This window comes from Aedes aegypti, chromosome 2, assembly GCF_002204515.2.
Source record: "Aedes aegypti strain LVP_AGWG chromosome 2, AaegL5.0 Primary Assembly, whole genome shotgun sequence".
Classification (NCBI taxonomy): domain Eukaryota; kingdom Metazoa; phylum Arthropoda; class Insecta; order Diptera; family Culicidae; genus Aedes; species Aedes aegypti.
Window position 1 is genome coordinate 286,530,813 of NC_035108.1, and position 24,897 is coordinate 286,555,709.

The window sequence follows — 24,897 nt, forward strand, 5'->3', positions numbered from 1 at the left end:
TTGCCAAAGGAAGCTCCACATTTTGGTCCACCCAATGCTCAGATAATTATTCTTGTATTTCAAGTGATTTTTTTTTTGAAAAACGATCATCAGAAAATGTTTTTGCTAGAATACAAAACATGTTTGTGTGTTTTTTATAGGGTGATCCCAAACTTTTGCACAAGACTGTTCATATGTACGTACACACCCAGGACTACCGAGGAACGTGTGTGTATGTGGACGGTTCGTTCGTGAAAGAAATAAATTATTCGCTTTATGGTCGAGAGAAGACACTACAGGGTGGCTGGCAGGCATTGAAGGTTCGCCACACCGAGCTTTTTCCAGGTGAGAGACTCACAACGATCATGGCAGCTTACGGTTGGCCCCGGCAGGCGGTCGGGATTTGCACCCTGTGCTCGGGAAACTTTCCCGGTAATAAAAGGGCTTTTGACGTCGTCTTTTTCCCTTTTTTTTGTTAGTTGCCATGTGCTATTGGTCGTCATGCCCCATTTGCTGCGGAATCAAGTGATGTCATATTCGCAGATTGTCCGTATCCTCTCTAGATTAGCTAGCTGTATGTGTCGTGTTACATTGCCGGAACAGGAGGTTACTGTCAAGGTTGATTGAAGTGGAAAACACTGTTGTCAAACGAACGGAGATGTTTGCTGTTGCTGCTATACGGACTAGGTCAAGATACAGTCCCGAATCGATTTATTTTTATAGAGATTTTGAGCTTAAGTCCTTAAGTCTTGTAACGACAGATAGGCACTTTCGTGCATTTATTACATTCGAAAGTCCAAAAGATGTATGTTTTGCAATAGAATTTGGTCTAATGTTTATTTGGTGGAATGAATATTCAGTATTATGTAGATTTTCAAGCACTTGATACTAGAATATTTAGGTTACTTCTTAGACGTAGGATCGATAGGTTATATTGGGTCAATGAATTGTACGACATTCAATCTAATAGACAGTGCCCTATTAAGGACACAGACCGCTCCTTAGCCGAGTAGTTAGAGTCCGCGGCTACAAAGCAAAGCCATTCTGAAGGTGTCTGGGTTCGATTCCCGGTCGGTCCAGGATCTTTTCGTAATGGAAATTTCCTTGACTTCCTTGGACATGGAGTATAATCGTACCTGCCACACGATATACGAATGCGAAAATGGCAACTTTGGCAAAGAAAGCTCTCAGTTAATAACTGTGGAAGTGCTCATTAGAACACTAAGCTGAGAAGCAGGCTATGTTCCAGTGAAAACGTAATGCCAAGAAGAAGAAGAACGTTTACGACAATCAACAAGTAACTAGAATTTTAGTTTGCAGGAAGTTCATCTGACTTCAGATACCTTTATAAAGTTTCACAGGAGGAAAGACTAGCAAGCAGCGAGACACAATTCAATCTGAATACGAATAACAACGATTGCATGCTTATAATTTCTTTGGAAAATAATTACTTTGCAAGAAAAACCAATCAACCATAGTCAAACAATCAAAGACAAATAGATTGCTCAGTAGTTCGAAATGAGGAAAGAAAGTGGTGAAACAGGATGAAAGGATATTTTCGGAGTATTTCTAAACGGAATAAATTGAGCGCAATCGTTCTCATACAAATCGTAACCCGAAGTGCCATATGATAATCTCGCTTTGCAGTTCAAATGTCAAGAGCTATCGGTATGAAACGAGGCCCCTTTTGATACCTTGCCAAAATTGCTTACAACTCAATCCGAAACCGGTCGCCCTCTTATTCTCCATACTAAGGAAAAAAGTGGGTCAGTCTGTACAAACAATTAGCCCGAAACAAAGGGCAAATCCTTGTGGGAAAGAGTGTCTGTGGTTGTACAGGGGGTAGGCAAAATGATTGAGATAGGCAAAATTTTGCCCAAATTCAAATGCTTATAACTTTATGAAAAATGGATGAAATTGGATGCATCTGGAAGCAGTCGACGGCAAATTTGGTCCAGTTTTAGGAACTTCCTTGGCCATGCATATTGGCCACTGGACACCGGAGATGTTCCGGATTTTCTGAGGTCATGTCCAAATGTCATTTTTTCTGTCGCTTGTATTTTTGTGTGGTGTAAAGTTAGATAGATGTTTGCAATTTTTCTAGAAACTAGAACTAATAGGAAGTTGAATGCCACCGGACGCATTAAGATTGGTTGGAAATCTTCAGAAATATGACCATTTCCGTAAAACTGGTTCCGGAAAGCATGGTCAGTCATGTTTGTATTTCCAATCATGTAAATATTATCCGGAGCTATATCCAAGCGGACACCAACCTTAAAAATGATGTTTCCTGCAGCGTATTCAGAACCATTAGATGCACAGACCACTCTATAGAAGGTTCCAGGTGCCCTGGGGGAAGTGGTCAATTAGGAACATATCCGGAACCATATCAATATGGGCATCAAACTTCATTATATTTAAAGGTTATGCTTTCCGAAGCATTTCCAGCATCACCGGCTGCCATAACCACTTTATAGTAGGTTCCAGGTGCCCCGGGGGATGTGGCCACATCCCCGGGGCACCTGGAATCTACTATAAAGTGGTCATGGCAGCCAGTGGTGCTGGAAATGCTTCGGAAAGCAAAACCTTTGAAAAGTCATGAAGTTTGATGCCCATATTGATATGGTTCCAGATATGTTCCTAATTGACCAATTCCCCCAGGGCACCTGGAACCTTCTATAGAGTGGTCTGTGCAACTAATGGTTCTGAATACGCTGCAGGAAACATCATTTTTAAGGTTGATGTCCTCTTGGATATAGCTCCGGATAATATTTACATGATTGGAAATACAAACATGACTGACCATGCTTTCCGGAACCAGTTTTACGGAAATGGTCATATTTCTGAAGATTTCCAACCAATCTTAATGCGTCCGGTGGCATTCAACTTCCTATTAGTTTTAGTTTCTAGGAAAATTGCAAACATCTATCTAACTTTACACCGCACAAAAATACAAGCGACAGAAAAAATGACATTTGGACATGACCTCAGAAAATCCGGAACATCTCCGGTGTCCAGTGGCCAATATGCATGGCCAAGGGAGTTCCTAAAACTGGACCAAATTTGCCGTCGACTGCTTCCAGATGCATCCAATTTCATTCATTTTTCATAAAGTTATAAGCATTTGAATTTGGGCAAAATTTTGCCTATCTCAATCATTTTGCCTATCCCCTGTATATGAAACCTGCACGGACTTCGTCTCCCCCTCCCGAAGCAGCACCCTATTGCGGATGGGTGGGTACTTTGGATCTCCTAGCCGAGCCGAGCCGAGTCGGCTTTTTTCCTAGCCTATGTAGTTGCTTCTTCCAGATAAACAATGCTCCGAACAACAACAACAACAAACAGGCACATGCAGCAGAAAGCAGATTAAATTCAAAACTTGAGCCGGTAACTTTTACCGGATGCAAATTCATGGACAAAGCAGAGCTTTGCACACATGATGGTAGGAGCGTTTCCGGGCGTGCCCTGGCATTCAGGGTTTTTGATTTTCTTATTCCGCTTGTAGGGGGAAGGAGTATGACCGGGTATCTGGTGGACTTTTTTGAAGGAAGAGGATCATATGGGTTCAATCCTGGTTTCGGATGAAACCTGCTAAACTCTTTAAAAGTGTTGTAGTACATTTATTAGGTTTTAAAAATTTATTATAAATTTGAATCAATATTTTTGTGTTCGGCAACACTGCCTTTCTAATTTGGTAAAAATTCCATATTTTGTACAGGAGAATTGCACCTGCTTATAAGAAAAAACACTTTGTGATAACTTAACCTTACTTAAACTAATTATGTACAGCACCAATAATACATGTTCTATTTAACTCATTAGTACTATACCAGTGATTTAATTTCAGAATCATTTTCAAAATTTTATTTTGAATTCTCTGCAGAGCTTTCTTCCTGGTATTACAACAGCTAGTCCATATTGGTACAGCATACAACATGGCTGACCTGGAAATTTGTTTGCAGATCAAAAATTTGTTCTTAACACAAAGTTTTCATTTTCTATTAATAAGTGGATAAAGATATTTAACATATTTGTTACATTTGGCTTGAATGCCCTCAATGTGATTTTTGAAAGTAATTTTTTTATCTAGCATGAGCCCTAGATACTTAACTTCATCTGACCAATTAATTGGAACCCCTCTCATCGTGACAACATGTCTACTTGAAGGTTTCAAATAAAGAGCTTTTGGTTTATATGGGAATATTATTAGTTGTGTTTTGGAAGCATTAGGAGAAATCTTCCATTTCTGCAAGTATGAAGAAAAAATATCCAAACTTTTTTTTGCAATGGACTACAGATGCCACGCAGACTTCGTCCTTTGGCGAAGAGCCCTGTGTCATCCACAAACAAGGATTTTTGACAATCCAGAAGTAACTGAGGTAAGTCAGATGTGAAAATATTGTATAAAATTGGTCCCAAAATGCTGCCTTGGGGAACACCAGCTCTTACAGGAAGTCTTTCAGATCTGGAGTTCTGATAATTAACCTGAAGTGTACGATTTGATAGATAACTTTGAATTATTCAAACAATGTATGTCGGAAAATTAAAGTTTTTAATTTTACGATCAAACCTTCATGCCAAACACTGTCGAATGCTTTTTATATGTCTATAAGAGCAAGACCAATAGAATAGCCTTCGGATTTGTTTGACGAATCAAATTTGTTACACGTAAAAGTTGATGAGTGGTCGAATGTCAATGGCAGAATCCAAACTGTTCATTGGCAAAAATTGAATTTTCGTTTATGTGGGCCATGTGAGTTCAAAATATCCTTTTCAAAAAGTTTACTGATGGAGGAAAACAAACTGATTGGACGATAGCTAGAAGCTTCTGCAGGATTTTTGTCTGGTTTTAAAATTGGTACAGCCTTAGCATTTATCCATTTGTCAGGAAAATATGCTAATTGAAAACATTTGTTAAGTATAACAACTAAGAATGATAAGCTACTTTATGGAAGTCTCTTGATATGGATGTAGAGAAGGAGCTTTCATATATTTGAATTTTTAAATAATAGTTCTCACTTCTTCCAAATCAGTCTCCCAGGAATTTTCGAAAACGTTCTCTTGATTGAGAATATTTTCGAAGTCCTGAGTAACTTGATTTTCAATTGGACTAGTAAGTCCTAAATTAAAATTGTGCGTGCTTTCAAACTGCATAGCAAGTTTTTGAGCTTTTTCGCAATTAATTAGTAATAATTTGTTTTCCTCTTTCAATGCCCGTATTGCCTTTTGAGTTTTTTTTCAAAGTTGTAGATAATTTCCAAAAGGGCTTAGAGCCAGAAAAGTTTTGTTCCTAATTGTGAAAACCGTTTTTTGTTGTTTCTCTGCAAATCATGCCATACAATTTTTATAGCAGGATCGCGAATGCGTTGAAATTGCCTTCTCACGTTTTCAAAACGGATCAAGAGTTTAACATCATCGTCTATAATCACGGATTCAAATTTTGGTATTGCAATACTCCTGGCTTCAACAATGGAATTTGTTAATGCTTTAAGAGCATTGTCAATATCATGTTTTGTTTGTAAAGAAATGTTTCATATATATTCCAGTCGGCTCGAAAATAATTGAAAGTGGAGCTGATAGGATTGCAAATCGCTTCACTGGTTATTTGAAATGTAACAGGGACATGATCAGAATCAAAATCAGCATGAGTAATCAGTTGGCTTCAAAGATGACTAGAGTCGGTTAAGACCAAATCAATCGTAGATGGATTTCTAGAAGAGGAAAAACACGTAGGGCTATCAAGGTATTGAATTGAGAAACATCCCGAAGAGCACTCATCAAATAAATTTCTGCCGTTGGAAATACTTTGAGCAAATTAACTTGCTGTCCAGAGCATTAAAAAGGCAAATAGGCAGCTATGAGAGTATATTTACCAAGCTGTGTTTCAACAGAAGCACCTAAAGTTTCAAAAATTTTAGTTTCAAATAGAGATGAACCAGCCTCTGGCTAATAGAGATAGAATAAAATAAAATAGTTTCAAATGACGAAAACAGTTGATGTTTTATACGCCTTTGAATGATGATTGCAACACCCCGCATGCCCCATCAAGTCGATCATTACGATAAACAAAAAAGTTAGTATCTTTTTCTAGTTTGGATCCAAGTTTTAACTATATGCATATACGTTATTAGCTGTTAGAAAATCAAACAGCTCGTCCTCTTTACCATTCAAAAAACGAGCATTCCAAATTAAAATATTTAAATTATTTTTTATTGGATCCATTAGAAAAACGTAATCCTATAACAATTTGATTAGTAAAATTAAAATGAGAGGCAGACATATCACTTGGAAGTGGGTACATTATCTGATGATTTATTGTTAGAATTTTCTTGAGGTACGACTGTTATGTTGATGTTTGAGGTTATGGCTTTCAGTCTTAAATAAAACTCAAAAACGGATTTTTGCTTACATCCGACGTTTCGGACACATGTATTGTGCCTTTTTCAACACAGCTAATCCTTGAAAAAGGCACAATACATGTGTCCGAAACGTCGGATGTAAGCAAAACTCCGCTTTTGAGTTTTATTTAAGACTGAAAGCCATAACCTCAAACACGTTAGAATTTTCGGTAGACGATGAGGCGGAGTAGAAGTTTTCTGTGGCGGCTGGTTTTTTTTCCATTTGATTTGAAATAATTAGAATGGGTAATCATTGTACGAATACGGGAGGAGTTCAAATTACCTGCTATGATGTCGGAAAAGGATTTTCCTTGGGTAGATACATTCAAAATTAAAAGATACGAACGGACCCGACGGATTAAAATTAGTTTGTGAATGAGCATGATTATAATCTTCCTGATGGGTATGATTCCTAATTAAGCGATCGTTAACTTACAAGTGAGCGTTGTTTGCAACTCTACCAGGGAAATTCCGGAAACGACCGTTATCGTAACAGATATTACTGTTCATTTGCCTGGCACGAGTCTGGACGACTCGCCTACGCGAAGGGCAAGCCCAAAAAATTGACTTAAGATTGCCCCCGCAATTCGCGCATATGAACTTATCGGTATCTTCTTCACAGGACAGACGTCCTTGGCGTGAGAAGAACCTCCGCAAATCATGCATTTAGCATCCATGCGTCAATTTTTTGTTCCATGACCCCACTTTTGGCACCGACGGCACTGAGTGGGGTTCTGCAAATTTTCTCCAGGTTTCTGAAAATGTTCCCATGTCACACGGACATCGAACATAAGTTTTGCTTTTTCTTGTTAAAGTGAGCTATATAATATTCTTGAGAAAGCCCTTTCCGAACAATGCCAGATTGGGTTCTCTTTTTCATAATGATTATTTGGACTGGGGGAAAATCCAAGTAAATCATCTAGCATCATCCTCGCTCATTTTTTGTTGCCTCTCGGCTTAGCATTTTTTTGCTCCCTCGCAAAGAGGCCAAAGGAGCACGCTGCTTTAGAGCATGTCACCGAACTCAAACGATGTTGATGGTGGCAGGCCCGTCATCAATTTTTGAATTTTTAAAAGCAGTTTTTTCGTTCTAAATCAACAAAGCTTACATAGAAATGTGTTCGCTGTATTCTTTTCTCCAACCGAAACACAGCGAACATATTTTCAGAGAATAAATAACAAGTTTGGGCAGAAAAACTACTTTTGCAATTTCAATGATGACAATGATTGCAATGACTGATCCTTGAACGTGAAAAGTATTATCAAGCCTGCTCATTACCGCTTTTGCGACCTGATCTGCCATTAAGATTTTTTCCATGCATAAATACGTGTTTTTGCTTATTTTAAACTTTGTTGGTGGAATTATTTCGTTTCTCGAACAAATGATTCAATTTATTATTCTTTTTCCGAATTATGTCCTTTTTTAAATTCTGTTTTTGTTCTGGTATGGTAAACAGGGAGATAACTGCACAGGACATGCATTCAGCATCCATGCGGCAATGTTTGATACCATGACCCCACTTTTGGCACCAACGCCACTGGTTCTGGCAATTTTCTTCAGGTTTTTGGAAATGTTCCCATGTCACACAGACATCGAACATATGTTTTGCTTTTTCTAAAGCTCCCCACAATCATAGTGAAAACTTTCTATAACAGTAGAAATTCAGTTCTTAACAAATTAAAAGTTATAAGGTAGGGAAAATCAGGTTTGAGGAGGACCTGAATTGATAATTTATAGGGTCCTCTTTAGCATCCACTATATTATTAAAGGAACCGTTCGTTCCAACGATAAACGTACGGTTCAACAGAATACAGTGTTATTCGATAAACAATTTTAATAATCATTGAGTATCCGAGGGCTATGTATAAATTGACCATGAGGAAGCTAGGAAGTGGTTTGGAAACATTTTTATTATGAGCCATATTCTTAACCAAGCCGTTTCAAATGCCTTTTAAGATGAATATTTGTACTCTAGAGATTACTTTGCGACTATTCCATATGTTTACAGATTCCTCATGGAAAAGCTTCAGAATTTTTTCTAGTGATGTGTCTACAGCTTTCTTCAAGAATACTTACAAAAGACTCCTCCAGAGATCCCTCCAAAAATTATTATAAAAAAATCTCTAGTGATTCTCCCAGGAACTCTGTTTGCATTTTTTTGAATTGTTCCATAAGATATGATAAGAGAAATTCGTTCAGAATTTGCTAAAAGCAATCGTTGAACAGTCCAACGAAGGGATTACTCCCCAAATTCACCACGAAATTCTTACAGGTTTTTCTAGAATGATTCTGTCAGACATTTATGTATTGATTTCTTCAGTTATTACTATCTCAGAATAATGAACGGAGATATACCCTACTGAAATGCTTCCGGGAAAGTTCTGTAAAGTTCCCATGTCATGTTTGCAGCAAAACTTTATGTCATTTTAATAACCTTAAAGAATTACCCTACAGATTATCACAGAAATTGCTCCATGAATTCATCTAGAGATTTCTTCACGAAATCTTTTAGGAATTCCTAATACTACAGCAATCACTGCTGTAATTCCATCAAGAGTTATCCTCGAGATCTCCTAGGGGTTTTACACAGGATATCCTGTAGGTTTTCCAATAGTTATTTCATCAATTTTTCTGGAAACTCATTCAAGATTTTCTCAAGGGTCCAGACGAAATCCGGAGATCTTTAATCATGTATTTTATCAGAATCAGTGACATCTTGAGGATTTAGTTTAAAAATATTCCCCTGTTTTTTAGAAGATCTGAATATGTTTCTTAGCATCTCCTCGGCGACGTTCTCAGAGAAGTCCTGGATTCGTTGAGAAATGTTTAGATGAAATTTTTTTAAGGAAACTTGGGAGGAATCTGCCAAGGTGTATTGGATAAATTTCTAGTTACAATGAATGAAAATAAGAGGAAACTCAAAACCATCCCGGCATGCATCTTCTCTAATCTCTGAAGAAATCTCTGGATTAATGTTCGAGAATGTCTTTGGATGAATCATGGTATCCTAAACGAAAACCTGAAAGGAAATCCTTAAGAAAAGTTTGTGAAGGAATCGCTTAATGAACTCCTGGAGAAATCGTCAGATTAATACCTGAATTAAAGTCTCAGAAAATCATCAAATACATGAAGTAATATTTGGCATAACATCACGAGGAATCTCCATATACCTGACCCCTAACTGGTTGGAAACTCTGAGCAATGCTTATAAAAACGAAGTTCACGTGGTCCTTTAAGTCACGTTTTTTTTGTCACGCATGAGGTCTCTAAAGTTCATATTTTAAGACAATTAGCCACTACCAGCCCTGGAGTGGTCGTATCGACATTATTAGTCTTTATTATTTGACATCTTAATTCCAACACAAAAAGTTAAGAGTGACTTCAACAACAGATGAACAAATATTCGATTATTTTCAATCACAAATCTTAATGTAGATAGTAAAGATAGTATGATTTCGATTACTTGACTAGTCATATAGCGGTGCACGCACATCCCTATTCAAAAAGGCCCTCGAATTCAAGTCCGCACCGGCCCCAAAAACCCTAGCTACGCCACTGTCTTATTTAGATCACATTTGTAAAAGTGAACTAAATAATATTATTGAGAAAGTCTTTACCGGGGCTGGGAATGGTAATAGTAGTAGGATTGAATTTCGCGAAAATCACGTGGCTTCTCTCACTACTGTGGGGGAAAAGCACTAATCTTGGACCTACAAGAATTCTGTGCCAATCTTCCGATTTTCATACAAAGTAGGCCAAAATCGTAAGGATGATTTTGAAAATTGTTGCTTTTCCCCTAATCTGCCCATAACTGCATATTTGTAACATTCGACAAAATTAGGCATTGAGAGTATTTTATGGCAGTATGCGAGAAAACTAAAATTTCTAAAAATTACCAGAAACTCAAAAATGCTTATTTGAGACTGATATTGTGTACAAGGCATATCGCATACTAGAGGAATAGTCAGAAAATAATTCTGATAGAAATTTCATTGCTATTACAATACAAGGCTCGTTTATAATTCCAATGTGACTGTTATGCGATTATAACTGCCAATGTGACAAAACAAGTTGGTATTTTTTTCGAATTTTCTAGAACAATCTCACAGATTTCAGTAAGTTGATCGAAAGTATTTACCATTTGACGACTCCCCATGGTATTAACTCAAATTTGTTAAAAATGTCGAATGTAACTGTTATGCAGTTATGGGCAGTAGTGTGCTGTAACAGTAGTTTTAAATCGTGAATCTCATCAAGTAGCCTATGTTGGGTACATGAATTTTCTAAATCAGTAGTGTCATTGGAGGCTGTAAAAGCGGGAAATAGAACATTTTTCCACAGTAGTTTTGGTTTGCCCGTAGCAACGAGTGTTTTGCTGTTTTCAAGGCATTTTGCGTACAGCAGGCGTGAATTTCACTGGCTTCGTTGACTGTGATTTGCTACGCTTGCCTAATGTAGTGTGAATCTCAGAACTTTTCCCAACTCGGGTCTTTACCAACGTATGCCTGATTTTGTTCTCTTTTTCATAATGACTACTTAGACTGGGCACAATCAAAGTAAATTCCATTTTTGATCTCTTCAAGTGACTCAAAGTTTCAAGGCGTAAACAAACGTTCAGTTTTGTTGTCATAAGTAAACATTTTGTGTCTCTTCAATATGCTAGAGAAGAAGTTCATGATTTTAAGAGTTTCCAGCAAAACGCGCCAGTCCCATTTTTTGCGGTTTGGAAAGAAACCTTAGGGTAGTAGATGGAGTTCAAGAATGCCTAGAAGATTTGGGACCTTCGTTAGCCGAGTGATTAGAGTCCGCGGCTACACAACAAAACCATGCTGAAGGTGTCTGCATTCGATTCCCGGTCGGTCCAGGATTTTTTCGTAATGGAAATTTTTTTTTCCCTGGGCATAGAATATCATCGTATATCTGCCACACGATGTACGAATGCGAAAAAAGAAACTTTGGCAAAGAAAGCTCTCAGTTGATAACTGTGGAAGTGCTCATACGAACACTTAGCTGAGGAGCTCCCAGTGGAGATGTAATACCAAGAAGAAGAAGAAGAAGTTGGCTACAAAGTTGTTTTTTAGAGTCGATTAAGACGCAATCAATCGTAGAAAAATATATATAATGAGTGACGCTCCCTATGCTTTATCAAGGCGATCATTACGATATACGGAAAAGTTTGGATCCTATTAGAGTTTGGCTCCTGATTCCAAAAAGGCTTCAACAGTAACTGCATTATTTATGTTATTAACTGTTAGAGCATGTTTTAATATATTAAGGATCTTTTATCTATTTTTTACACGAATCTTCACAATACTTTTCCCATCCATCCTAAGAATAACGACCATTCGACAGACATCAACGTATGCTTCAATTGACAGGTATAATGTAGGCCACTTTCAAGGTCCTCGGCGGCGGTACAAGCTTCCTGAAAGGGGTGAAATCGGAAGCAGTGCCAAGCAAGACCAACAAACCATCGAGTGGAAAACGAGACGATAAGAGAAGAGGGGACTCGCTTTCTGTCTATTATTCGCAACTCTCAGCATCTGCAAGCCGTATTTGTTTAGGCTTCGTTTGGTTGTGGAAAGTGGATTCCAATGTGATTCTTGCCCTGAATCTTGGGGGATGACAAGTGGGTGGTGAATGGGGAGATGAAGTGGAAGCAGTTACCTGCACTAAAAAGGGGAAAACCCTTCTGTGATGGCTAAGCCTTTGTGGATTATTATCATCATGGGCATCGATGGGAGCGAAGAAGGAATCCGGGGACCTTCTCGAGCGAGTTCTGTGCATGCAATCGTGAAAAAGTGGCTCCGGGAAAGAAAAACCCTGGCCATCACCGCACGCGTAGACATTGACTCGACTCGAAAGCCATGGACATTAGGGTGCGGTTCATTTTTCGAATATTCTCGAAACCAAAAGTTCGTAGTCTCTATTCAACTCAAATCACATAAGAAGAGAAACTTCATAATTTGAGCAAAAATATTAGGATTTAGAAGTGGTGCCAGCGATTTGAAGGTAAATTTTCAAGTTATAGATTCTTATGTTGTTTGAGTTCAAAAGAATTTGCGAGCTTTTGGTTTTTAGAGCATTTAAAAAATAAGCCGCACCCTAATGGACATACCCAGAGCAGTAGCATCTGCTTTCCACTGTTGTTATTGTTGGTCCAGAAGAAAGCACAGAGAAAAAACTCAATGGGGAGGAAAAACATCCTCCTGCATAAATATCGGTCTGTATTATTTGTTTAACGTTTGACTTTTGATTTTGCTCTCTCCTTTTTCCCTGTGGTTGTTCGCTTAGTGCTGACAGCTGGTTTACCATGGCCCGATGTGGTTCCACTATTGAATATTCTATTTTCTTTTCGGTGTGCTGTGCTTTCACTCGGAAATGGCTATTATGATGAATTTAATGATGCCATTTGGAGCTTTCCTCTTCGATTGCTGGCGGCAAAGTCGAAAGCCGAAAAGTGTGGGAAACAAGGAGTTTTCCTCGGACATGCAGCAAAAAGCGGACGGACGGGCTGTTTTTGACGGTTTTTATGGGATTGAATATCCTTGTGATTGGAATGGCGGGATAAAAAAAAGTGGGATTATTTCCGGGGGTTTGTTACGAAAAGGGACGACAACTGGTTCGGTGGTAAATAAGACGATTGAATGGGAAGTGACCGAAGTTATATCTCAATCAATTTTAATGGTTATGAGGATTGTATTCTGACAGAGATTGCACGCAAATTTGAGGCAACAATCAATGTTGCTCCGATTGGGCTCGACGGCCTGTCAGTGGCAGAAAGTTTGAGAAAGGAAATGGATAGTAAACTTTAATGTTTCATGGCTATATAGAGCTTTTGAAACGATTGAAATTTCGACAATTAGAACAGATAATGACGAAATTTAATAATTAAACAATCCAATATAGGACTTCTGAACATTTTGAATCTTTTTCGATTAAGAAGAACAAATTCACTTTAGTACTGATCGAATGTACTAACACTTCTTATTCATATTGGTATTGCTTTTCCGCTGAAGCAATGCTTGATCCCTAGCATTTCGATACGTTAGTACTTCCTTTGTTATCAACCGATGGCTTTTATGCCGTTCTTCAGTAACTTTTACATAAAGAAGGGATTATGAGTTAACATAAATCATTCCCTTATATGAATTTACATTAAGCGTTTCACAAAGTGTATTCTGTGCTTTTTCGCCTTTGACGCCTTCTCATAGCTATGATTAAAAAAGCTCAGATCGCTTAATTCATGAATCTTACTTTCGTAAGGGGAAATTCTATATAGGTAAACCCTTTTTTTGCTACATTGACCTAACCTGAAATGGTAAACTCGCGTGTCCTGCCTCGTGCATGCGGGCTCGTTAATAATGAAATTGTAGCTACACGCGTTTCTGAGTTAACTATTAAAGATATATGTGCTGTTACAATTAATGTTTTTGTTATTGATCTCACTAGGAAATACGTCTCCTTCTTCTTCTTCATGACATTAACGTCCCCACTGGGACAGAGCCGGCTACTTAGTGCTTAGTGTTCTTTTAAGCACTTCCACAGTTCTTAACTGAGAGCTTTCTTTGCCTAAGTTGCAATTTTCGCATTCGTATATCGTGTGGCAGGTACGATGATAAACTCTACGCCCAGGGAAGTCAAGGAAATATCCATTACGAAAAGATCCTGGACCGACCGGGAATCGAACCCAGACACCTTCAGCATGGCGTTGCTTTGAAGCCGCTTATCACTCGGCTGAGGAAGGCCCCACGGTTCGACACATCTGGAAAAAAATCTTCAGCTGAAATTTTGAATTAGGCCTTTTTGGAGGCGTAAACAAATTTGTTGAATTTAAACACACTAACGTTGTATTTCAATGACTAATATCACCTCTTATTGTTTTCAATAATATTTGATAACTTAAAGCGTTAAAGCTTATCATAATTAGTAGATTATTTTAAGGCTCAAGTGCTCTGAGGCATTACGGAGCCGATTCAAAATGTACCAAAATCATTTTTAAATTTGGAACTTTTAATAGTTGATATCATAAGTTCAAGTGTCTTAAATAATAATTCTCAATTGCACTAAACGAGTTGCACGCAATATTGCAAGGCGAAATACAAAGGCAAAATTCCCAAAATACATACAGTACAGTAAGTTCACGTATGTTAATCTATCTCTTGTTTTTTTTAAGATTTACTTTGATTGATAATAAAATTAAGGTAAATATATAAGCCATTCCATGAAAAACCGATCTAGTGGGTCATCGAATTCCGTGAAAATTTGCTATTTTGTACCTTATCAGATATAAGGATACACGTATTTTTGGATTTTTGATTAGGGTGACCATTTCCGAAATGAGGTAACCGTCCAAGAGAATTGAAAATCGGTCAAGGGGTTCAAAAGTTAAGATTTTTTTTTTAAATATTGCGAAATCGTGATTTTTTGGTCACCCTATTTCAGAAATGGTCACCCTTATCAAAAAATCCAAAAACACGTTTGTGCTTTTTTCGGATAAGGAACAAAATAACAAATTTTCACGGAATTCGGTGACCCATTAGATCGGTTTTTAATGGAATGGCTGTATATAGTGAAAACACAATGATTTGATATTGAAGAGACAATTGAAAGTTGTCTCATAAGAATATCAAGTTTTCATGGTTTCTTCAATCTACTAAAGAAAGTTTCACTGTAGATCTGTACTTCGATTTTATTATTATTCAGAGCAAAACTCAAATCATTCGAAAAGCTGTATCTAAAGGTCTTCATAGTTATCATAAAATTTTGATCTTAAAATGGTTCCACCAGGCTATGATAGCTTTCACATAGCCGTAGCATGGCCATAGCGATGTAGGCGCAACTATTCAGCAAGACGATGCAAGACTTTGCTTTGTAGCCGCGGACTTTAACCACTCGGCTATGGAAGGCCCAGGGTTCTCATGTTTTACAAATAAATTAAGAACTAACAAGTAGAATATCCTTCTTTTTTAAACTTAGAAGAACTTGTGCATCTTTTATTTCAAAATACTCTTTTTAGCCCTATAATGACCCCTCCAGTCGACTCTTACGTTTACGGTGAAATACACTCCATTCAGAACGCCAACTATTTTCCTAAAGTGCTCGGATTCTGATCCTGATGGGATTTCAGTTCACCACTGTACTTTGCATTTATACCTTAAATTTGTTTTCTTATCTTCCACCACTTATAATGAATTCAAAAAGATAACAAAATTTGACTCTCTGTCAAGTAGAGTAAAGTGGTATTTGTTCTAGCTTTGAAAAATAATGTACTCGTATTCTTGAAACTATTAGGATTTTTATTATTTAAAACGGGTTTAGCTTATAATTAGACAATGAGATCGGCTCCGTAATGCCTCAGAACAGCCTACAAATCAATTATTAAAGTGAACTTCAATGGAATTTTAATATAAAATGTAATTGAAAACGAACAGAGACAATTTATCATACAATGGAGTTGAATCGCAGTAACTTACAGCGGTGGAAAAGATCGCATCGCGAAGCAGCTCACGAGTGTAAACCAATGCATAACAAACATGACTGACTCGCGAACAGGATAAGTGTGAGCAAGTTTGCACCCGTCTGCTCGGGAGTACATGCCAACAGATGTAGCAACAAGCTCGGAAACGTTTACTCGCAAGTTACCGAACAAGGTGGGATTTTTGTTCAGCAGAAATGTTCGTCACTTCCCATCACTGGTAACTTAGCCAAAACTTGCCATTCAAGCTTGGTATCTTTTAACGATGGGCTACTTATGTCGAAGTTGTTTTTGAGCCTAGGTTGAAACTGGCGAAACCCGTTCTGAACCACAGTTTCAACCCCAACCCGATTCAGGTTCGACCGAACTACAATTTGCTTCCTATTAGTTTGTTTATGTGTTGATCATCGACCCAGTTCCTAAAAACGAAACGACATTAGAATGACGAAGCAAGCATCGCTGTATAGGAAACATGTATTGGCAAATAATCGCAACGTTACCATGTATCACTTGGTGGTTTAGCGGTAAAGTATTGAATTCTGAATCCAAAAAAAGTCTGAAAAAATCGTGCTAAGTGCATGTAGGGCATCCACTTTGGTATGAATATAGCCTTTCCATGCATTTTATACGAGTGAATTGATTCATATAGAATGATGTATAGCAAAAATTATACCAACCAACATGTTAATTGGGTTAAGTATTGAAACTCAATGTTAACTTTCACCTTAAAAAGGACGTTACTCAAAATTTCGTCTGACATTTTTTTTAAATTGCTCCAAAGGTGTAGAAACAATATATAAACAAACTGGCGTTAAAAGTTTTGATGGCTATTTTTAACCGTGTAGGGAATATTTTTCCGGTTGTACCATATTTCATAACATGGAGGAATTGAAGCAAAATTGTTGAGAATCAGATAAGCCAAATACGCATTAAAAACTGGTCCTTTGAAAGACTATGTGCAAGATGCGCAATCTGGAAAAACGCATTAACACTGTACAAAATAATCAAATTTATTTCTATGGTGTACTCCAATAGCAATATCATTGGCAAAATTTACCTTAATCTGGAGTGCTTCAACCATAGTTCATAGTTCATAATTTTACTCATTTGTAGTAGTTTCCATGCCACGATTTATTATAAGACCAGGACCATTCAAGATCACCTTAAACAAACGTACAGTTTTAGCGTCATGAGTGCTAAACATGCATCGTCTCTCTAAAATATCTGGAAAGTAGTAAGCGTTCTTTAAACATTTTAGGCAAAACGCAGAAGTCTCCTTTCCTTACGACTTGAGAGGATACCATAATTTCCTTAGAAGAGTTAAAGTTTTCCTGCCTGATTCCCTGCCTAAATTCTGAAACACTGTCCACCATTGGCAGAACTCTTTGCTTCTAGTTTAGTCAGCCTAGAAGAATTCACCTTCACTGAACGTTACCAACACAGTGATCTCAAAGCGTTCAATTCTATCCAAATACGCTGCACAAATTAAAAAAAAATCAGATTTCCTGTATTGCACAACTTGCATACTCGTTTAATGCTTGGATTCAACCCAACTTTCAAAAATGTACGGCTTGACAGATAATTGAGATCTAAGTGGTTGGAGAATGTTGTATCCGTTAATTTGCAGCTAACTTTTATTATTATATTATTTAGAACATATCGGGATCAGAGCAGGGTCTTAACACACTGATGAAAAATGATTTTGACCGTTAAGTTCAGTTGTCCTTCGTGTTGGTTATATACGTTTCTCAACATTGACACGAGCTAAATCGAAATGTCATGTCGTTTTAAAAATGGCATCATCATTCATAGAATACCTTGCGTGGTGCAGGTGTAACACCATTGTACAGAGTTCGCTTGTGTAGCAGACGTTCATTTTCACGTTTATCACCAGTACAGCAGACTATGTCTGTCACTCAACATGGCTAAAAAGTCGTGTGTAACTGAGTTGCAAACACAGGATATAGAATAAACTGTACTTTTATGAAATTTGACAAACTTTCAAATTAGAGTACATATCAGGTTATGAGTGTTCAAGTTCAAGGCATTGAGTTTTAAAGCGAGTTTTCAGGTTTTGCTTCAATTTTCAAAATGTCCTTGTCCGTAGCATAATTGTATAAAAGGCACTACTAGTCGTAGTATACTAAAGTTAACTCCATCGGTCTTTCCTTGCTTTATGTACACCAGAAGATTCAGAGTCAATGAACTTAACCCATTGCAAAATCTTTTTCCTAAAACCTTAGATAGGTCCGAATATCACTTGTAGCTCTTTTTCGATCTGTTACTGACATCGTTCTTCAACGTTAACGAGTTTTTCAAACTCTTTCCCTAATTTGTCTTTTGTCTTCAGCAGCGCTTCCACACAGTAATAGCGTACTTTGACCCAACTTCCAGTGGGACGTGCAACTTATTACAAACAAATAATGAACCTACATATTCCATTAAGTCGCACAGCTTCCACAATGTGCCGCAATACAGTTGACGAGTCTCGCACACACAAGTTGCCCCCTAATTAACTTGCTGCAGTTATAAAACAAACTTTCACCCTTCTCATTGCTTTCTGTAACACCATCATTCGCAATCCACTCGAAGCGAAGTGCAACAGATACTCGAAATTCCACTGCAGCTAATATTCACGTCCACTGTGCGGCAATTCCTTTGATGTGTCTAGGACCGCCTCGGGACAGTTAGCAGAACTGCTCTGCAAAAGCTGCGATAGTAAAAAAAAATACACAGATCTATTCCGCAAACTGCTCATCCTAATGCAGTACTCATCGCGTTCCACTGCGATGAAGTTGCACTGTCTCCCACAGTCGTACATGTGTAGAAGAGATACATCAGCACGCCTCCAGCCAGAATAATCCAGTAAAACGAAGCATTTCCCTATCGACATTTTCGTTTGCTGTTTCTTGTTGTGGCAGCACAGCTACGATGCCGAGAACACATTTTGCAGTAGATCAACACAGCTTTTTCACTTTTCTTCCGCTTTTTTTTTATCCAGACAACACCGAGGAACGGATGCTTTTCACTCTGGAAGAAAACCAACACATGCTTCTTCCCGGTGTTCCCACGGACCGCGCTCTAATGTACACTCTTCCGCTGCACCACGAGAGTACATCATCGTTGGTCAGTATTTCTGTTGAACAATGAAAGGAGGTAAAAACTTAGCCATTCGAAGCGCTGCAGACTTTCCATCGCTCAAGTCACACGCTTGCATAACATCCAACAAACCCCACGCTACACAAGTCATCCCTAGCTGCAGCGGAAGAACGGAAAAACAGCTGCTCGAAGTAACGATCCCTTTCGTCGATCTACGCTCTTTACCACTGATAAATCATACACATTCATACGCACAGCAGAAGATACACGCCGAATCGTATCCTGCCGACCCCGGGAGTCATCTACGGTCAACAACTACGGAGCGCATTACCGTAATTCCCGCACACGGTAGATAGATGAAGAGGGACGACCGGGAGTTGACGGCAGGCAGCTGACTGGCTGCGTGTCACACAATCGAGATGTATATTCACCAGAGGAAAAACGCGACGGCAAACCGTAATGGATCGCGGATTCGAATGCCGTTTTGTTGTTGCTTGCAGGACGAACACGAGCGCACTGAGAGAGAGAATCCACGACGGAAGCTTCCTTGCAGCAGCAGTAGCAGAAGTCCTCCAGTCGGGCAGATAAGGGGGATTTCATCTGGGTCGCCCGCGCACGAAATCGTAGCATCGTGTTTCGTGTCCTTCGTGTGGTAGCTTCGTCCTCGTTAACGGGTGGTCCTCGTGCATTTTGGGTGAGTTACCAGCGAGATCGGTTCGAGCAGGCTAGGTTACTGCGTTCCGTTGTGGGTGGTGGGTGGTTGGGAAATTTGGGTGAGCAGTTGGTTGACGTGAGTGCGGTTACTCGATTGTGACGGTGCTCGAAACGGAGACAGCCGAGAAATAAGGGTGACGGAATGAGGTAGAGATTGAAAACGTTTGTTTTGTGCTAATCGACGATGATTACAATCAACACGATAGAGATTTTTTTTTGAGAATTTTCAACTTTTGATTTTTGATTCAGTAGTTCTCGAGTTTTTTAACTTCATGGTGAAGTGAAAGCAGGCGGATCACACAAATAATCAACCAGTACGTTGAAAATAATTCCAGGATTCTGACAACGATCGCGAAAAGTGCTACAAGATATCTACAAATCCGCTTGATAAACTGCTGGGACAACATTTTCGAAAGCTTGTTCAAATTTTGTTCAAGTTTCGTTGAATGTTTCGCAATTGTCTGCTTTCTTCCTTAATCTTCGTTTTTATGTGACTTCCTTAGATTTGAAGTATCTTCATTTATGTCAAATAATGCACAAATCAGGATTGAAAATTTTAACACATGAGCCAAACTTTAATTCCATTTATTCGCCTGCACTCACACAACATGCATGACATTTATCGTTCGAGGCAGATAACGAGTCACGTGTGGGCCTCGTGGCCGAGCGGTTAGTGTCGTCAGGCAGTTAAGCGTGTCGTGTCATGGGGTGTGGGTTCGATTCCCGCTGCAGCCATTGAAACTTTTCGTCAGGAATGTTTCTCGGCTGTACCATTGGAGCATGATTGTCCGTTGTCTAGTGTTAAGTTTGCAGTCTGTGCAGCTAAATGGCTGAAGACGATGTCCGTGTCTTTTTTTTATATTTGCAATCATAGGGGTGTTGGATGATCCAATAGATTATAATTAAGTTATGTAAGATTGCATTACCAAAATATATGAAAGTTATTACCAATTTTATGCAAAACATAAATCACCTGAATCACTCAATACCGTTGTAGAATGTGAGAGATGCTGCTCTTGAACGCTCTCTCGCCATGTACCAAACGAGAGAGTGAATATCAACATTCATAGGGCTCGCCGATTGCAGTGTGCCACGAACTGTTATGGTTCATGAACTGTTACACTCTCTGAATATGGTTCGATCGGCTTATTGTGATCGAAATCCAAACACTGGCACAAATGCAAACATAGCAACATTGAAAAAGAAGTCAACGTTGTCAGTTAAAAACTGTGGAAATGATCATAGAAACAAGATCTGTTCCAGAAGAGGAAACTGAGAGTTCCGGAATACAAAAATGTTCTAAAAGTCATGATTTAATAACAATCATCAACGACGCGTACAATTTTCAATAAGGACCTACTTCGCCTTAAGGGTTTTGCAATTCATTCTTGAACTTCTAAAAAAAATCCCAAGGAATTCCATCAGGTATTCTCTTAGGTTTTAGAAATTACTCCATATTTTTTTCCGGATGTTCCTCATGATCCAGGACATTCTTCCATAAATAATATCCAGAAATCTATATACCCTCCATTTTTGGTTTAAAAACTATTCTAGGAATCAATAATTTGGATTTCTTTACAAATTACTCCAATTCCGATTCGTATCAGATTTCTAAAGTAACACATACAAAGTTTTGGGAGAATTTCTTAAGAAACTTGTTTGAAGCCCAAGCATTCGTTTTTAAATGGTTTGTTAAAGCAGAGCGATTTTTTACATGAAAAGCAAAAGTGTTATTTTTCTTGCGTCTCCAAATCGATTTTTGTGCTGAGTGAAGCTGAAAGTAAATTGTGGCTGCCCAGTCAAGGATGAAAGATGAAAGGTGAGCTCGTTCTATGCCTTTATTTCAAATCTGTAAAATATGTAACCTGTGCAAAAGTGGGACGTATATAAAATTTGTCAACAAACTATTTATGGTTTGTCACTGTGAGTGTCGGTATAAACTCATATTAATAAATTTTTTATGTTTCACATATTTTTTTTAAACCCAGTAATATCATTGATGAAATTCTGGCAATTTATTTGGGTAGTTAAAATACCCAAGTGTCCTTGAAAAAGTGACAAATTATTGTCTTAGTTATTCATATCCGCTAATAAATTTAGGCCTTCGGCAACCGGATGTTCCTATTCCACTTTCCACATCAGCTTAGTCGTTAAGGAGTGTTCCATCACTCATGCAATCCACCAGCATTGTGTGAGCCCAGGGACCATTTGCCAATTCAATTGATGCTCGAAAAAACATTTTGCGTGCAAACCTAACCACCGAGTGTTAGCGTTCCTGCTAAAGATGTGACACTCGTTAGGTTGACATTTGTGGAATGGTTTTCACGGTATATTACGAAACTCCGGTACGAAAGCCGTAACAATTTAATCTTCATTTTATTTGTTTACCAATGGCAAATATAAACTGGGATCTTATTAGACGTATAATGTTTGTTTTCATGAAACGAGTGCATGATTCAGGGAACCTGCTTCATGATTTCATGACTCAACATGCCACTTTCCAGCAACAAAATCGGCATGATAAATGACATTTTGAAATTGTTTATCGGCATATCGGTCTATTTTGCTCGAAGTAAGAGGGAGCATGGAGAAGAAAGCAATGAACACTAGATGGATAGGTACCGTAAGGGAACGGCGAGAGAAATTGGATTAGATGTTGAAGAGGGCATACCATATGAAACAGTATTACTTGAAACGTCACTTCCTTGTGGCTAACGTCCCCTATGGGAACGGCTTGGGTGTGTTTTGAGAATGACACTACCAAGACAGCCGCTGTGGGCTGTCTTGGTAGTGTCATTCTCAAAACACACCCAAGCCGTTCCCATAGGGGACGTTAGCCACAAGGAAGTGACGTTTCAAGTAATACTGTTTCATATGGTATGCCCTCTTCAACATCTAATCCAATTTCTCTCGCCGTTCCCTTACGGTACCTATCCATCTAGTGTTCATTGCTTTCTTCTCCATGCTCCCTCTTACTTCGAGCAAAATAGACCGATATGCCGATAAACAATTTCAAAATAAAATCATCACGGTCGATACCTTTGTATGTATGATAAATGACAGGCATCTAAATAGTTGAACAGTGCTTATGTTTTCATGAGCTGTGTTCATGATATCAGACCATGCTAATAATCATAATGATCGGATGACCAAATCCATGAACAGTGTTTAGGTTTCCATGAATTTTATTCTTGGTTCCAGCATACATGTTTCATGATTTGAGGATTTCGCTTGACATTTTTATTCGCTAAAAATTGAAAACGTAACGTACAGCCGGCGTTACGATAAAATGCTTCATGATTTTCTGACTTTTGATTATGGTGTATTTTCATAACATAAAAACACACCTTTCTCCCGAAATCATGACTCTTCCTTCACTTTCAGAGGATTTTTACCCGTGAAGAATACGATTCAAGGAATAGATAATCATAGATTAGTTTTTTTAACATTTATACTATCCGTGAGATGCAATGAGAAGGACGGTGACCCTAGGCCCAATGTCACCCAGAATAGCGGTAACATTGCTTGCAAGCAATACAGAGAGAGGAATAGGGTGACAGACAGACAGATAGACACTGTTAATTAGACAGACAAGACGACAGATCACGGCTTTCCATAAGCCATTAAAAGTACGAAAAACTCTTTCTTTAAAACTATAACAATTAAGGCTTGGCACTTTGTAGCTCGCAATCTCAAAGTTATAAAACTCAGTCCTCATAGTATATGCTGATAATAAGTATCAGTCCCGAGGAGGAACAAATAACTCCCCAATAACTAATGCATACCATATTTTGGTATCATACCAAAATTAGGTATTGTTCAGTTGTCAACACCTCAATTTGGTATTATAATGGTATTGAAAATAATCTTCGAAAGAATTAAAAATACTTCATTGAGGTATAAAACAGCTATTGAGGTCTGCTGGAGGTATTGAACTACTATTGAAAAATTTCAATTTTATATGAAAATCCATCATGTAATATTGAGGTATTACAATACCTGATCTAGTTATCAATTTGGTGTTCGTAGAATATGCTTGAGATATTATTTGAGGTACTTTACCTCTTATGCAGGGCTCATTCATACCTCATTCAGGTTGTAAGTATTGGAAATTATCTGGTATGGAATACCTTAATTTGGTATTCAGAAGTTATTTTCTTCTACTCGGGTAGGCACATTCGCTCACATGCTGAAAAAATGATATTGCTTTTGCAACTATGACTGAGCAAAACCAGATGATGTTCATTGCTTCGAAATTGTGAGATGAATAAGTAACAGTCATACACGTACAAGGTTGAATAACATCCTGTATCGCTTGTTTACTTCGATAGGAATAATAGCCACTATAACTTATTTGAGACATGTTTGAGACTATTTCTCGCGGAACATTACTAAAGGACCTATCTAACATTGAGAGGCTCTCTTTGTTTACTTTCTCTTTCATTAATAACTGAGTCACATTAACTTCTTCTGTTGCGTTTTTTGTATGAAACGCTAGTCAAGGAAATTGACTTTCGATCTATAGTGAAAAACTTCCCAAAATCTTTAGTATTCCACTGTTATAATCGAAAGAGAACGAGAGAGGAGAGAATCTCTCATTTGTACATAGGTCCTTTAGTAATGTTCCGCGAGATTTGTAAAAATTAACTCTTTGACAGTGGAAATAAGTTTAGTAAGATTATATTGTATGTCTTGATTTTTAAACACAACCAAGTTGTCACCCCATTTTACAAAGAAACTCTCCACGTCGTCCGATTCGATAAATACTTACGCGTTTTCCATCGTTCTCTCGAAAAAAGCCAAACTCGGTAAACATGATTTCATTCAAGGGACCAGTCAATTACCTGGGAACAAAAAAAAAATAAAAAAACTTGATTATCACAAATGTACAAATAATACCGCGGAAAATTAAGTGAATCCTGTGACGCAACGATCTTCCACATTAACAAACATCCCTCCCAGTAACCTTTGTGGAGATACAGAGGTAAATACGGCCTCCAAATAGCAAAGGTTACACACTAACATTCTTCCCCTCAATTCCAACTGGTTGCAAGTAAGAAGCCGGCGCCATTATTGACCCTGAATAAATAGAGGAACTGAATTATGCAAACTGAAGAAAATTATGGCCAATTCCAGTCATGTGCACCTTCACTGACTTTGGTGAATCACGGATTTACGGATTTACAACCATTGACATCTGTAGTGAGTTCGGCTCTCACGCCGAGGAC

At 38.2% G+C, this 24,897-nt stretch overlaps 1 protein-coding gene across 14 annotated transcripts in view; it reads right to left on the reverse strand.

Annotated features, from left to right (window-relative positions):
• The window catches only part of LOC5566252 (tyrosine-protein phosphatase Lar), a 607,417-nt gene that overhangs the window by 369,837 nt on the left and 212,683 nt on the right, over positions 1 to 24,897 (reverse strand). Inside the window, exon 1 of one of the 14 annotated variants that reach the window (XM_021845270.1) lies at positions 19,211 to 19,459. The exons of 11 other annotated variants lie outside the window; for them this stretch is intronic. The gene's annotated coding sequence lies outside the window, so the exon portion shown is untranslated. Of the gene's footprint in view, positions 1 to 19,180; positions 19,460 to 24,897 lie in introns of those variants that run through there. 2 more of the 14 variants (XM_021845271.1, XM_021845269.1) reach the window with 2 other exon arrangements.